Source organism: Tiliqua scincoides, chromosome 3, assembly GCF_035046505.1.
Source record: "Tiliqua scincoides isolate rTilSci1 chromosome 3, rTilSci1.hap2, whole genome shotgun sequence".
In the NCBI taxonomy this organism is placed as follows: Eukaryota; Metazoa; Chordata; class Lepidosauria; order Squamata; family Scincidae; genus Tiliqua; species Tiliqua scincoides.
Window position 1 is genome coordinate 174997759 of NC_089823.1, and position 12960 is coordinate 175010718.

Below are 12960 nucleotides of genomic sequence, written 5' to 3' on the forward strand. Positions count from 1 at the left end.
TCCTCGACTCCATCATTTCCTCACCTTTACTCTTCTCTTCCATCTCTGTCTTTTTCCAATCCAGGGAGTGGGATGAGCAATGAAGTTGAGTGGACAGGTGGAAGTGAGCACTTGCCACCAATTTGCTACCTGAGGTGCCTGTCTCAATCACCCTTATGGATGGACCAGTCCTGCTTTGTAATCTTTGGAATCCTGTTTTCAAACATAGGCTTTGATACATTCATCAGACTTCTGAGATCCTTACTTTTAATGTGAAAAAGAACAAGTCATAGTGATCAGGGAGGAAAGGTGAGGAGCTGAAAGCCAAAGCTGCTAATCTCTGAGGTGGAGCTGAAACCACACTGGCTGCTAACCACCTGTATTTAGTTTGCAAGTTGAGCCTGTTGGGCTAATGACTAATACTTCAACTGTAAACATGTAAACATACAAATCGATGGTAAGGCCACACCTGGAGTGTTGTCTCCAGTTCTGGTTGCCACATCTCAAAAAGGACATCGTGGAAATGGAAAAGGTGCAAAAGAGAGCGACTAAGATGATTACGGGGCTGGGGCACCTTCCTTATGAGGAAAGGCTACGGTGTTTGGGCCTCTTCAGCCTAGAAAAGCGACGCCTGAGGGGGGGACATGATTGAGACATACAAAATTACGCAGGGGATGGACAGAGTGGATAGGGAGATGCTCTTTACACTCTCACATAACACCAGAACCAGGGAACATCCACTAAAATTGAGTGTTGGGAGAGTTAGGACAGACAAAAGAAAATATTTCTTTACTCAGTGTGTGGTTGGTCTGTGGAACTCCTTGCCACTGCCTGTGGTGATGGCATCTGGCCTAGTTGCCTTTAAAAAAGGATTGGACAAGTTTCTGGAGGAAAAATCCATTATGGGTTACAAGCCATGATGTGTATGTGCAACCTCCTGATTTTAGAAATGGGCTATATCAGAATGCAAGATGCAAGGGAGGGCACCCGGATGCAGGTCTCTTGTTGTCTTGTGTCCTCCCTGGGGCACTTGGTGGGCCACTGTGAGATACAGGAAGCTGGACTAGATGGGCCTATGACCTGATCCAGCAGGGCTGCTCTTATGCGTATTAATCAGGTCTTTTTATTCTATCATCCTTACAACATTGTGAAATTCCATTTTCACAACTGTTTTTCAAGAAAATCACTATTTTCTTGATGAACATTATAGTAACAACTCCTAATACTGCTGTAACTTCAGTAGCTGTCAATGGCTATTAGTCATGAAGATGACATCCTACGTCCAATTTAGAGCAAGGGTGTTGCCTGACGCTGCGTCGAGGTCCACTACTGCTGCCTTTTCTGTAGAAGAAAAAAAGCGCCCCTTACTGTGTCCCATTGCATGGTTCTTGCAAAGCCTGAAGTGCAGGACTTCTGGTTTTATTTAAAGAGGCTTATGGATGAAGGAGCTCCTTTGTTCACATGGTCTGTGTGAATAAAAGTAGAAGTCTCTTACTTCCAGGTTTGGATTATCCCCTTTCGGCTCACTTTTAGCAAGTAGAAAGTAGATCAATACTGCTCATGCCCATGGCGGGGTTGGTAGGGGAGATGGTGGCAGATTAGGGGTGAAGGCAGGCCTGGCCAAAACATTTTTACAAGGCCCCCACCCTCCTGCAGGGTCCCCTACTCACCAGAACAAGCAGCAGTGGCGAGTCTAGGACTGATGGTGCCCTACGCAAAGCCTGAATGTAGGTGATGGTGATGGTGATGTGATAACGTCACCAGCAACTGCTTCTAGGAGGACTGACTTCCCCCATTGGATGCAGTTTGCAGGTTGGACGGCCACCCAGCAGCAATTCTCTGCTCACCACACTCTCCTTGTGACGCCTCAGCATGGAAGATTCCATGCTCGAGCGTCAATCAGGGAGTGAACTGCCAGCTCCAGCTGTGGGCATTCTGTTCACTGCCCACTCTGTTCACTGCCCAAGTGCAGGGCCATATTCAGCCCAAACTGCCCTAAGGTTGACCCTCTCTCTGGGGCCAGGCAGGACACATGTGGTTTGCAAGATTTGCAAGTGCTTGCTCATTCCAGGCAGTATCTCTTCCTGCCGGGATGGAATCTCTCAGGCTCAGATTAAGTGTCATGATCCACTGGCTTAGCTCGGGGGGGGGGGCCCTTACGAGTGGGGCCCAGTTTGGCCAAATTGATTAGTCTAAAGCCAGCCCTGGGTGGAGGGCACCCCAAATTCCCTACCCCCTTGCCTCCTGCCTTATGCTGCTGCTGATGCAAGTTGCATCAGATTGCTTCATGACTGGGCCAGCCACAGTTCAAAGGCAGGGAAGCAATGGCAGGGGACTGCTTTGGCTTTCCTAGAGGCAACTGATTGGTCACTGTGGGAAACAGGATGCTGGACTAGATGGGTCTTTGTCCTCATCCAGCAGGGCTTCTCTTATGCTCTTGATTTGCTTTGTTTTCTAAAACAGTTCAATCAACATTCACAACTAGGAATGTCAAAGACATATTTGACCCAAAGAATCCAAAGTTCAGCAAGCAAATTTAAATTAAGCATATTTGTGTGAGCATTTCTGCTTCGATTAGTTTTAGCTCTTAGACCTTATTTTTAACGCACTTTCATGTGAAAAAGCTACCCTGTAAGCTGCTCAAAGTCAAGAAGTAATTTTCAATAGAACTGTTATGCTGTATCTCTGCAAAACAACTCCATGTCAATAGGAAGAGTCAGAAATACAACTTTCCCCAGATATCTCCCCTCCCCGTTTCTCTTGATCCACCTCCTTCCTTGAAGTCCTTTCTCTTTCTCTTTTCTCGACATTAAGTTTTATTTGCTTCTGTCCCTGTAGTGTTGTTTCATATGGGAGCCATTCTGTGAACCTCATGAAAGTCTATAAAGAACGTGACAAAAGATCCACTCAAATTCCTTTGTGGGTATGGTGAGAGAAAGGGAAAAACTGTTCAAACCAGTCTTCCAATCCTTGCCTTGGCCGCTGTATGATGGGATAACAACAGAACACCATGTACTTATTAAGCAAATACTAAAATATGTACATAAATACCCATACAAAAGTGAAAAAACCACAACATAGCTTAGAAAACTAGTATTGTCTCCTTCCTTGTTGGCATCACAAACCTCACTATTGCCAGTTTGGGTTTAGCTGCTTTCCAGTTATGCTACTTTCACATATTTTCTTTCAGCTCTTTCCAGAACATTCATTTCAAATCTCTGCCGTGTTACAACAAAATAACCTTTTCTTTACTTTAGTCAGGAGATGTGTGGTTTTAAATACATCTTGACTTTCTTTATCAAACCTTTAACACACACACACTCCCCCCCCCCCATAACATCTATTGATTTTTTTTTCCTTTCAAATCCAAGCCAAGGAATTTGCAGAAGGTAGCAAAGTTGAATAAATGAACCAACATTCATTCAATACTTTCCTCTTTTCCTGCTCCTCCAAGGGAGAAATACTAGGATTGCAGAGCCTTTCAAAGGGACAATTTGATGTAACCACACAGCTGTTTTAGTTACAAAAACACAGATGAGTACTGTATGTGTGCTTGTTAAGTCAATTAACACCTGATTAGTTGCTTTCTGTTTAGCAAAACAAAGCTGAGCACAGCAGGTATGCTCTTTAGCTTCAAAATCAACCAACCAGAACTGTAGCCAACAGGAAAGAAAGAAAAATCAGGCAACAGTGAAATTGATCACATCTATAAACAGAAACAGTTGTCAGACCAATGAACTGACCTGATCTGTTCCATCTATTGATTGGGCTTATTTTTCAATTAGAATTTCCCACTTTTTTCTTCCTTCTTTTAATGAATAAGGTAATTTGCCAATATGCTAATCAGGATGAGAAGTTCTAAATTTTTTATCCTGCCAGAAATTAGAGTTATTTTAGATGCATGGAAGATGACATGGGGTTAGGTGGAGATGGAGGGAGAGCAACAATTTTATCACATCCTGAATTAATGATAGTGATTAAATTGAATATCCTTGCTTTTAAAATAGAACAGCATAAGCAAGAATTTCTAGAAGCTTCTTGATGAGCAGTGCCTTATGATAAAAAGTCCCTATGTTAATTCCATTTTGGTCTAAAAATCATTGGGCCAAATGTCATGATTTTTAAAAAAAATGAAATTTCTCATTAACTTTCCTATTCATTTGGAGACAACTTGAGAGAAGCATGGCAATGTGAGAACCCAGCAAATCCTTATGGCTTAGTTAGGATGACTGACATTTGGATAATTATGTTGATTGTATTAACTTTTAAGATATACAGACATGTGTAACAGGTAGTGGTGGACAAACTCTCTTAATCCAGGCACAAAACCGAGCTTAAAAAAAAAAAAGAACTATTTCCCATTGGTGTTCCGAGACAAACAGCAAAACGTTAAGTTTTTCAAGTGCCCAAATGCTGGTGTAAAACAGCCCCTCCCCTTCAGAGCCATTCATGGCTGGAAAAGCAAAGCAGAGGAGATGCCTCCACTTTGCTTTTGCAACCATGAATGGCTCTGAAGGTGAAGGGCAGGGCTTGCTTTACCCTGGCATTTGGGTGCCTGAAAAGTTTAGCATTTTGCCCTCCTTCTAGGAAGGCCAGTGCTTTTCTCTAGGTTTGGAAAATAGCCTTTCTGGCCTCCAAACCCAATTTCGAACCTATTTCAGAACTTGTGGTGCCCCTGATTATATCATTGGGAGTGTGACAGTGTGTATTAGAAAAACGCAAGGGTTATGGTGATTCAACCAAGCACTTGTTGAGATAGATGGCAATTGTGTTTTGACTTTCCCATGAATTAGCATTTGTCCTATATAAAATTCTTTGTGGATATCACTGGGAAAACACTTGTGGGCCTTTCCACAAGTTGCACCATCATTGAAACTTCATTCATATTCACCTGTCGATGATATCCATACAAATTATGGGCAGGATTTTTTCTTGCCTAATGAACTTGCAAAAGTTAGCCATAGAAGATGAAAGAAGATGCCTTCATAAGAAATGTTGCCCTTGCCAGTCTGGCCTGATCACTTTTGATGAAACTGCGGACTCATCTATGAGAATTAGGGTGATGGTTTGTGGAAGGTTGCAGCAATTAGCTCGGCTGGGAACAACAACTACATTGGAAGCAGTTTTGTCCTGTGTGCTTCCCTCATGACCTCATGCTCTTGTGCCTGTCTGATAAAGTAATGGTCCTTTTGCGGAGCTGGAGTTTCTAAGAGTTGGTTCTTCAATGTATATATTTTTTTCAAATATTCTTTAGAAATAAATGCTTAAGCAAGGCAAATATTAACAGCTGCAGATAAGAGTACCGTATGAAGTCCTTCAAATTCTTCTACTATGAAAGACTTTGGGGGGGGGGGAATTCTGAAGAGAGTTTCTCCCACTTCACCCATTTTACTTTCCCAGATTGTGTAGGTGTATTAGCACTCATCATTCTGCAGCTGTTGACTTGAGTTGGCAAACTCCTACTTTCAAGAAGAATAGTTCACTTGGGCTTATTTGAACTACTCTTATAAAATGAGTGTATATGAAACTCATTTTAAGGAGCTCAGACGAAACCTATAACCGATGATGCAATGTATCTCAAATAATTCAATCTATGAAGGATTGGTTAGGATCCAAAGGATTGTAGAACCAGTTCTAGAGATGTAAGGGCTTTCGACTTTTCTCAGATTGCAGCTGCTCGTGCCATGGGCCCAACTTCTTCTGAAAGAGAACATAGTGTCCAATGTGGTTTGTAACGGTATTTATTCATCTAACTTGCTGCCCACTCCTATCCTCTTCTTCATGACAGTGGGCAGTTTTCTGTTGTTGTAAAGGACCCAATGATGGCATACAGAACACACCACTGCCCCATAGCGATGGCAATATAAAAGCTGTCATACTGTGTTGGTGCTAGTAACTTGGTGTGGGGTGCATTTAATGTGCAGGGAGGAGGTGGGTGGGGGAAGTTTCTGGGCAGGTGGGGGGACAGGAGGCCAGAGTGGGTGGATCTCAGCAGCAGTCATGTGCCCCACATCCAAGCCCCTCACTTCAGCCTACATTGTCTCCTTACTCATCTTGTACTTACACCAGCTCTATAGCTGATAGAAGTTGGAGGAGAACCATAAGCCATCAGGGGGTGTACCCAGGCCTACTCTGGAGTGCCTTCCTAGACCTCCATGGCACAGCTGTATTGGCACCCATGGTGCCAAAATTGGGGCAAAATTTCTATACTTACTCAGTAATATCATGGTGATGTACAAAAATAAAACTGCAAACGCACACACATGAACACACATAAAGTGTGCAATTTAACATAAAACCAGTGACAGTTAAAACTCGAATACAAGCAGCAGCAAATGGAGGAGAATCAAAAACTCTTCCTTCAAAAAAAGGAAAAATTACATCTTCACCTAAAAGAAAATAGCAAAAATTCAAAGTGACTCTCCCAAGTCCCATAGATGGAACTTTGCAAATGAAAATGGCAATTAATGGCCCCACTGGCTGAAGCAACTCTTTGTTCATAATCCTAAGTTTCCAGCTTTTCTCCATCCATGCACTCTGTCTTAAGAACATAAGAACAGCCCTACTGGATCAGGCCATAGTCCCATCTAGCCCAGCTTCCTGCTGTAGCTGTAGCCCAGCTTCTTCACAGCGGTCCACCAAATGCCCCAGGGAGCATACCAGATAACAAGAGGCCTGCATCCTGGTGCCTTCCCTTGCATCTGGCATTCTGACATGGCCCATTTATAAGAACATAAGTGGTTGAGCTGTTTTCCACAACAGCCAATACAATCTTGACAGCTGCATACATTGTTATTTCTTGCCGAGTACGATTAAGGGTGCAATCCTAACCCCTTATGTCAGTGCTTTCCAGCACTGACATAAGGGCAATGCAGCTCTGAGGCAAGGGAACAAACATTCCCTGACTTTGAGGAGGACTCCATGAGTGACACCCAACTGCAGGATGCAGCACATGTCCCATTGGCACCGCTATGCCAGTGCTGGAAAGTACTGACATAAGGGGTTAGGATTGTACCCTAAAGCAATTTGATTGAGACAAACTGTTCAATAGTTTTGAAAGCTACTTCTTTAAAAGAATCTTTGGAACACTGCAAATCCCATGGAAGGAAGTGGTGCATTCACTTGGCTTGTTCAATATTGTGCTATAAACCCCTTGTTCAAATAACAGAAAACAAGTATTCCAGATTCCTCTGTCAAATACTAGTGACGTCTTTTAGTATCAATTCTTACTTTTTTTCATAGCCTGTAGATGTTTTGGAAAAATTCTGAGTGAAGATGGCAGGCATAAACCATTACATGGTGGATCCTTTGAGTACCAGCCAAATACCCTTTAAAAAGTAGCAATTGCTTTCAGCCAGAGAAATGCCGTTCCCCCACAGGTTTTTGTGAAAGAACTTGTCAGCTGCCAAATAATACTGCTGGAAAGTCTTTGAAGTGCACTGCCACAGTTCCTGTGTTTTTGTGAATTCTGTGCCATGATTCATGTGAAAACAGCCTACATTCTTTCTCTCTTGGTAAAATCCACTGTGAAGACAACCCTAAGACGGAGAACAAGAAAACCCACCATGTATTTGTTAACCACATTTCTCTGACAACATGCTGTTATAGTCCATCAAAGTCTCATAATTAGTCTAACCATGAAATTAACTGTGGGCAATAATTGTTGGGTGAGGTATTTCATTCCTGGCGTGGACACTGGTATCCAGCGCACTCTTAATCCTGGCCGCACTGAGCTCTATCAGCTGGCTGCTGCATGTCTGTCAGCTGGGCAATGATGTTATCACCCAGTGTCAACTCTAGGAAAGGTGCCATTGTCACTACAGCTGACAATGACCAGGGAAGGGCAAAGGAGGAATGGGGGGGGGGGATTTAAGGAAAGGGAAAAAGAGAGATAAAAGGAAAGAGAAGAAGAAAGAGGACAGAAGCAATAGAAGGACGACAAGCACAAGGTGGGAAAAGGCTCAGGAAAAGGGTTGAAGGAGGGAGGAGAAACCTCAGGTGGGGAGGAGATGAGGGATAAGATGCAGGAGATGGGAAATAGGCCATGTTGCAAAGCAAGAAAGGGGGAACTGGAGCTGTGGAGAGAAAATTGAGCCTCCCCTGCCTCCCTGCTGCCAAGAGAAGCTGGGCATATGCACCACTGGCAGAGGTGTGCAGAGCAGCTCGAGATTCCTCTCACTTGGGGCCCAGGAAGAGATCCCTGGGTATTTGGGGCTAGGGATAGCCCCAGCTAACTCAGATCTCTGACTGACCAGTGCTTTAACCACAGCTGGTCAGCTGCACTGTACCCACCTGAAAGAAGCTCCTTCTAAAGAAAGATAGAGACTGAGTGAGGGCAAATAAAGATCTGGATTGCCTCCCTGTATTGAGAGCCTGTTCAGAAACTCATGAGCCAATGGAAAGCTGCATATACCTTTCCCAATAAATTTTTGAGAATCATCCTCCTGATCTCTTTGTGGTCTTTTGCTATGCTCCTGCAGGCAGGGTGAACAGGCACAATGGAGGACACCTTGCCTCCACCTTTAACTATTGTATGGAAGAAGGGATTTTGGCAGGTGCAGCTTAACATGGAAGGGTTGAAAAAGCTGCACCTGCCAAACTTCCCTCTTCTATGCAGTGGTTAAAGGTAGAGGCACCCTGTCTTCCATTGCATTTGGTCACCCTGCCTGCAGTATTCAATAGTTGGGGGGTGGTTCTATGACAAACCCTATGATGTGGACCTGCCTCCTGGGGGCAGTAATATGTAGGCAGAGTCTCACCTAACCCAGCAAGTTAAACAAAAAAGGAAAGGACCCAACAAGTTAAAAAATAAAACACATACCTTTTGGCTTTCCCAAGTTGCACCTTTCTGCTCCAACTCAGTCCATTTAAAACCACACACACAACATGGAGGGAACAAAGAGAGCCGTCTATCAACTCAGGGCCGTATCCTAGCCAACTTTCCAGTGCTGATGTAGCTGTGCCAATGGGACGGGGGATACACTCTGCTGTGGGGGGACAGTCATGCAGACCTCCTCAGAGTGCAGAAATGTTTTTTCAATTACCTCAGGGCTGCATTGAAGCTGCATCGGCACTGGAAAGTTGGATAGGATTGGACCCTCAGTTGCCATGGTGGCTTGCAAGGATGCCTGTGCAATTAAAGCCACCAGGTAGAGTTACCTCCGTTTGCCCAATAATAAAAAAAAAGACAGCACTTATGTCATCAGTCATCAGGGGAGGCAGCAGGAAGAGTTGCCTCCAGCAGGTTAGACTGTAGTCATAGGTGTCTTCCAATTTAAAAAAAAAAAAAGCAGGGCAACTGCTTTCCAATTTAAAAAAATAAAATAGCAGGACTCCTGCATCAGTAAGTGCTGGGGAGGCAGCAGGAAGAGTTGTTTAAAAAAAAAAAAAAAGCAGGGAGCTTGTGTAGATGACTGCTCTGTATAGCACTTGTATAGCACTTGGAGAGGCAGCTTTTTGGTTGCTTGGGGGGGGGGGCTGTGCTGTGCTCTCCCAAGCTCAGAGTGGGGAAAGAAGAGGTGAGTTTTAAAAAAAATTAATTTTTGGGGGAGGGAGAGTGTCTTTCAGAGACTGAGCTTAAAAGGGGAGGAAGAGCGCATTGTGAGTGAGTTTTGCCTCCCTGGGTCTGGACCTCACTGAACATCACTGCCTTGGGGTGACTGAGGGTGCAGGGTCAAAGCTGCTCAGACAAAGCTGTTCAGAGCTGGAAACACAAGAAAGATCTGCTGTGAAGCAAAGTGTGAACATTAGTTGTGGAATATTTGATTATATGTTATTGTTGAGGTGATGCCGTGTTTTTCCCTCCCTTGTTGATTTGGCCTTTGAACGCTCAGGCACACACTGGAAGCCTGTGTGAGTTGACTCCTTCCTAAGCCTAACTAATGGAGTTTGGGTTGTGGTTGAATGTTTTAACCTTTCCTTTTTCCTGAGAACGGAAACATTCTTTTCCCTCCGAGGATGTGATTTTCTTACCTGTCTTTGACATGGAACAAGGTTCAATTGCCGCTGTCAGTTTCTGAATGTTTTTGGTTGCTTTTGGAGCTATGCAATGTGCATGGAGGCCGTTTTAACTAGATTTTATTCATGGTAAAGGTTATGGATGACTTGACTTCAGCATTTAGACCCATTCGTCTGAAAACAAGTCGGTCACAACTTCATAAAACAAGCAGGCTTTCTGAAATGTTGATGGCCCATGGTTCCAATGCACCATTTTGTTTCAATCTCTGCGGTGCAAGGATTGAAAAAAAATATTGGCACATGCTAGCAGTTCTGTGAAAGAAATATTTGTGGGTGAACATATGGATGTAAAGGTAATTATGTGGACTTTGCCTTGGCACTGAGCTCTGTGTTTTCTTCACACTTTATTTTCCCCTATTCACATCTTAAAGAAGCCAGTAGGAAAAGAAGAAAAAATGCTGGACACACGCATGCATCTTTGCATGCACGTATTTATTTTTTGCCTTATCAAACATGCCTCAAGGAGTCGAACAATATAGTATTATTCTGAGATTTTCACAGTCGGGTAGATGTTATTGACTGGTTTGTTTTATCCAGACATTGAGTCCTTCCCAAGGACCTGGGATGCCTGGTTTTTATCCTGTTTTGCTGTTATAAATATCCTTGCTAGATGTAAGCTGTTCCCAGTAAAGCTGCTTTTTGTAGTTGGTGGATAACAATTTCTGCGGTCCCAATGCTGTTCAGGTGCTCTTCAAGGTGTTTTGGAATAGCACTGAGGGCACCAATCACCACTGGGATCACTTTGGTCTCTGCCACAGCCTTTCAGTTACCAATTGTAAATCTTTATATTTTGTTATTTTTCCAGCTCTTTTTCTTCTACTCTGCTATCCCCTGGTATTGCTATATTGATTACAGTTATATCTGTTATATCTGTATATTGCTGTATACAGTTATATCTGGTGTATTGTGTGATAGATGTTTGTCTGTCTATAGTCAGAAATCCCATAGTATTTTGGCATCTTCATTTTCAACAACTTTTTCAATTTTGTGGTATTAATAATAATAATAATAATAATAATAATAATAATAATAATAATAATAATAATAATAATAATAAAATTACTATTATTGCATTCTCTGAACTCCTTCAGACATGGATTTGGATAACTATCCGTTATCTGTACATAGATAGTATTGTGTATATTATCTGCAGTTGCAGTTGTTTGTCACTATATTTTCTCAGGAAGGGGCTAATCTGCATTTTTGTATATGTCATGGGGTATTTTCCAGTTCTGATTTGTTGAACTGAATTTCTAGTGCAGATATTCCTACTGTCCTGATCTAAAACCTGAAGAAATGATTGAGAGAGCATCTTCTGATATAAATCACAATTCCCTCTGCAAGAAGAAGAAAATCTTCTACTATTTTCTTAAAATTCCGTTTGCTTTTAGTTTTTTTTGCTAATCAGACAAATAACCAGATTTGCTGAAACCAAACAGAAAATGGGACATGAACGCAGAACAAATAATATAGTTTAATATTATGACAAATTATTAATCACTTTGTAATCTGTTATTAAGACTGTGTGATTGGAACTGAAATGGAAGGTATGAGTGTCAGATGCTGTTAGTGCCACCTAGTGCTCAATGTGACAGGGGGCGCAATCCTAACCCTTATGTCAGTGCTTTCCAGTGCCAATAGGCCATGTGCTGCATCCTGCGGTTGATCTGTCACTCACCAAGGCCTCCTCAAAGTAAGGGAATGTTTGTTCCCTTACCTCAGAGCAGCATTGCCCTTAGGTCAATGCTAGAAAGCACTGACATAAGGAGTTAGGATTGCGCCCAGGGTCATATTGGTTATGGTTCTGTATGCAGATGTATATCAATAATTTTCCTCTCCCTTGAGCCAATATGAGGATGACTGAGGTGTGTATACAGGAAAGGATGGGACATGAGTGACCAGTGGGTGAGGCTGAGGATCCTACAGGGCTTGACCACTTATTGCACGATGTTTCTGGTGCACATTTCAAGTGTATTCCCAAAAATGTAATGTGTAAATGTTTGCACACTGGGTCGAGGGGCTGTAAATGGCTGCTGTCTCTGTTAAGTGTAGACCTAGTGACAAAGCTTGGTCGGTTTCTGAGTTGGAAATTGAAATGGCTCCAGTTTGGCCCAAGGATGCACCACAAAATATCATCAGTTATTTCTCCCTGCTTTAGTGTATCAGGATATTACCATATCTGGAGTGAAGAGACTGAGTGGGACCTGGGGAAGTCCGTACTACATAATTTTAAAAAATTGCAATTTGTGTATGGGCCATGTAGGGAGTGCCACCAAGAGGCCCCTTTTAGTTGATTATTGGTATCCACGAAAGACTTTACCATGAACCATGGCAAAGTAAAGCAGTCCAGGTGGCAGATTGTGGGCCACTTCTTAGAGCAACCCAGCAGCCCACCTAACACACCTGCTGTGGGTGGCCTGTTAAGAAAGGAAGCAAAGTGGCACTTTCCTTTTTCGCAGAATAGAAAGGATTTGAGAGAAGGAATTTGAAGAGGGTACAGAGAGAACCGGGAAAGAAAAGAGCAGTCTTGATTTGTGCTCTATTTCAGGCATTAATCTTGATTGATTGATTGATTGATTGAAATTGTTTTATGATGCTTTTATGCAGCAACTGTTACCCTGCACATGCCCAATCTCGTCTGATCTTGGAAGCTAAGCAGGGTCAGGCCTGGTTAGTACTTGGATGGGAGACCGCCTGGGAATACTGGGTGCTGTAGGCTTATACCATAGTCTTTTGAGACTGAAGGTTGCCAACCATGATGCTTTTCCATAGCCCAAAATGGTGTATAATGTCAAAACGCATAACTCAGAATCCTGAAAATAACCAGATAAAATACAATTCATTAATAATAAGTTTTTTTTTAAACCACAGCAACAATATCATATTAGCAGATTTACGGCCCAATCCTATTCAGGCCTTAAGCCAATGGGCTGCTTGTCCTGGTGGTGTGAGACCCTTTACAGC

At 42.8% G+C, this 12960-nt stretch overlaps 1 pseudogene; it reads left to right on the forward strand.

Annotated features, from left to right (window-relative positions):
- The first annotated feature begins 12595 nt into the window (after positions 1-12595).
- On the forward strand, positions 12596-12715 carry LOC136647024 (5S ribosomal RNA; annotated as a pseudogene).
- Positions 12716-12960: the final 245 nt, after the last annotated feature.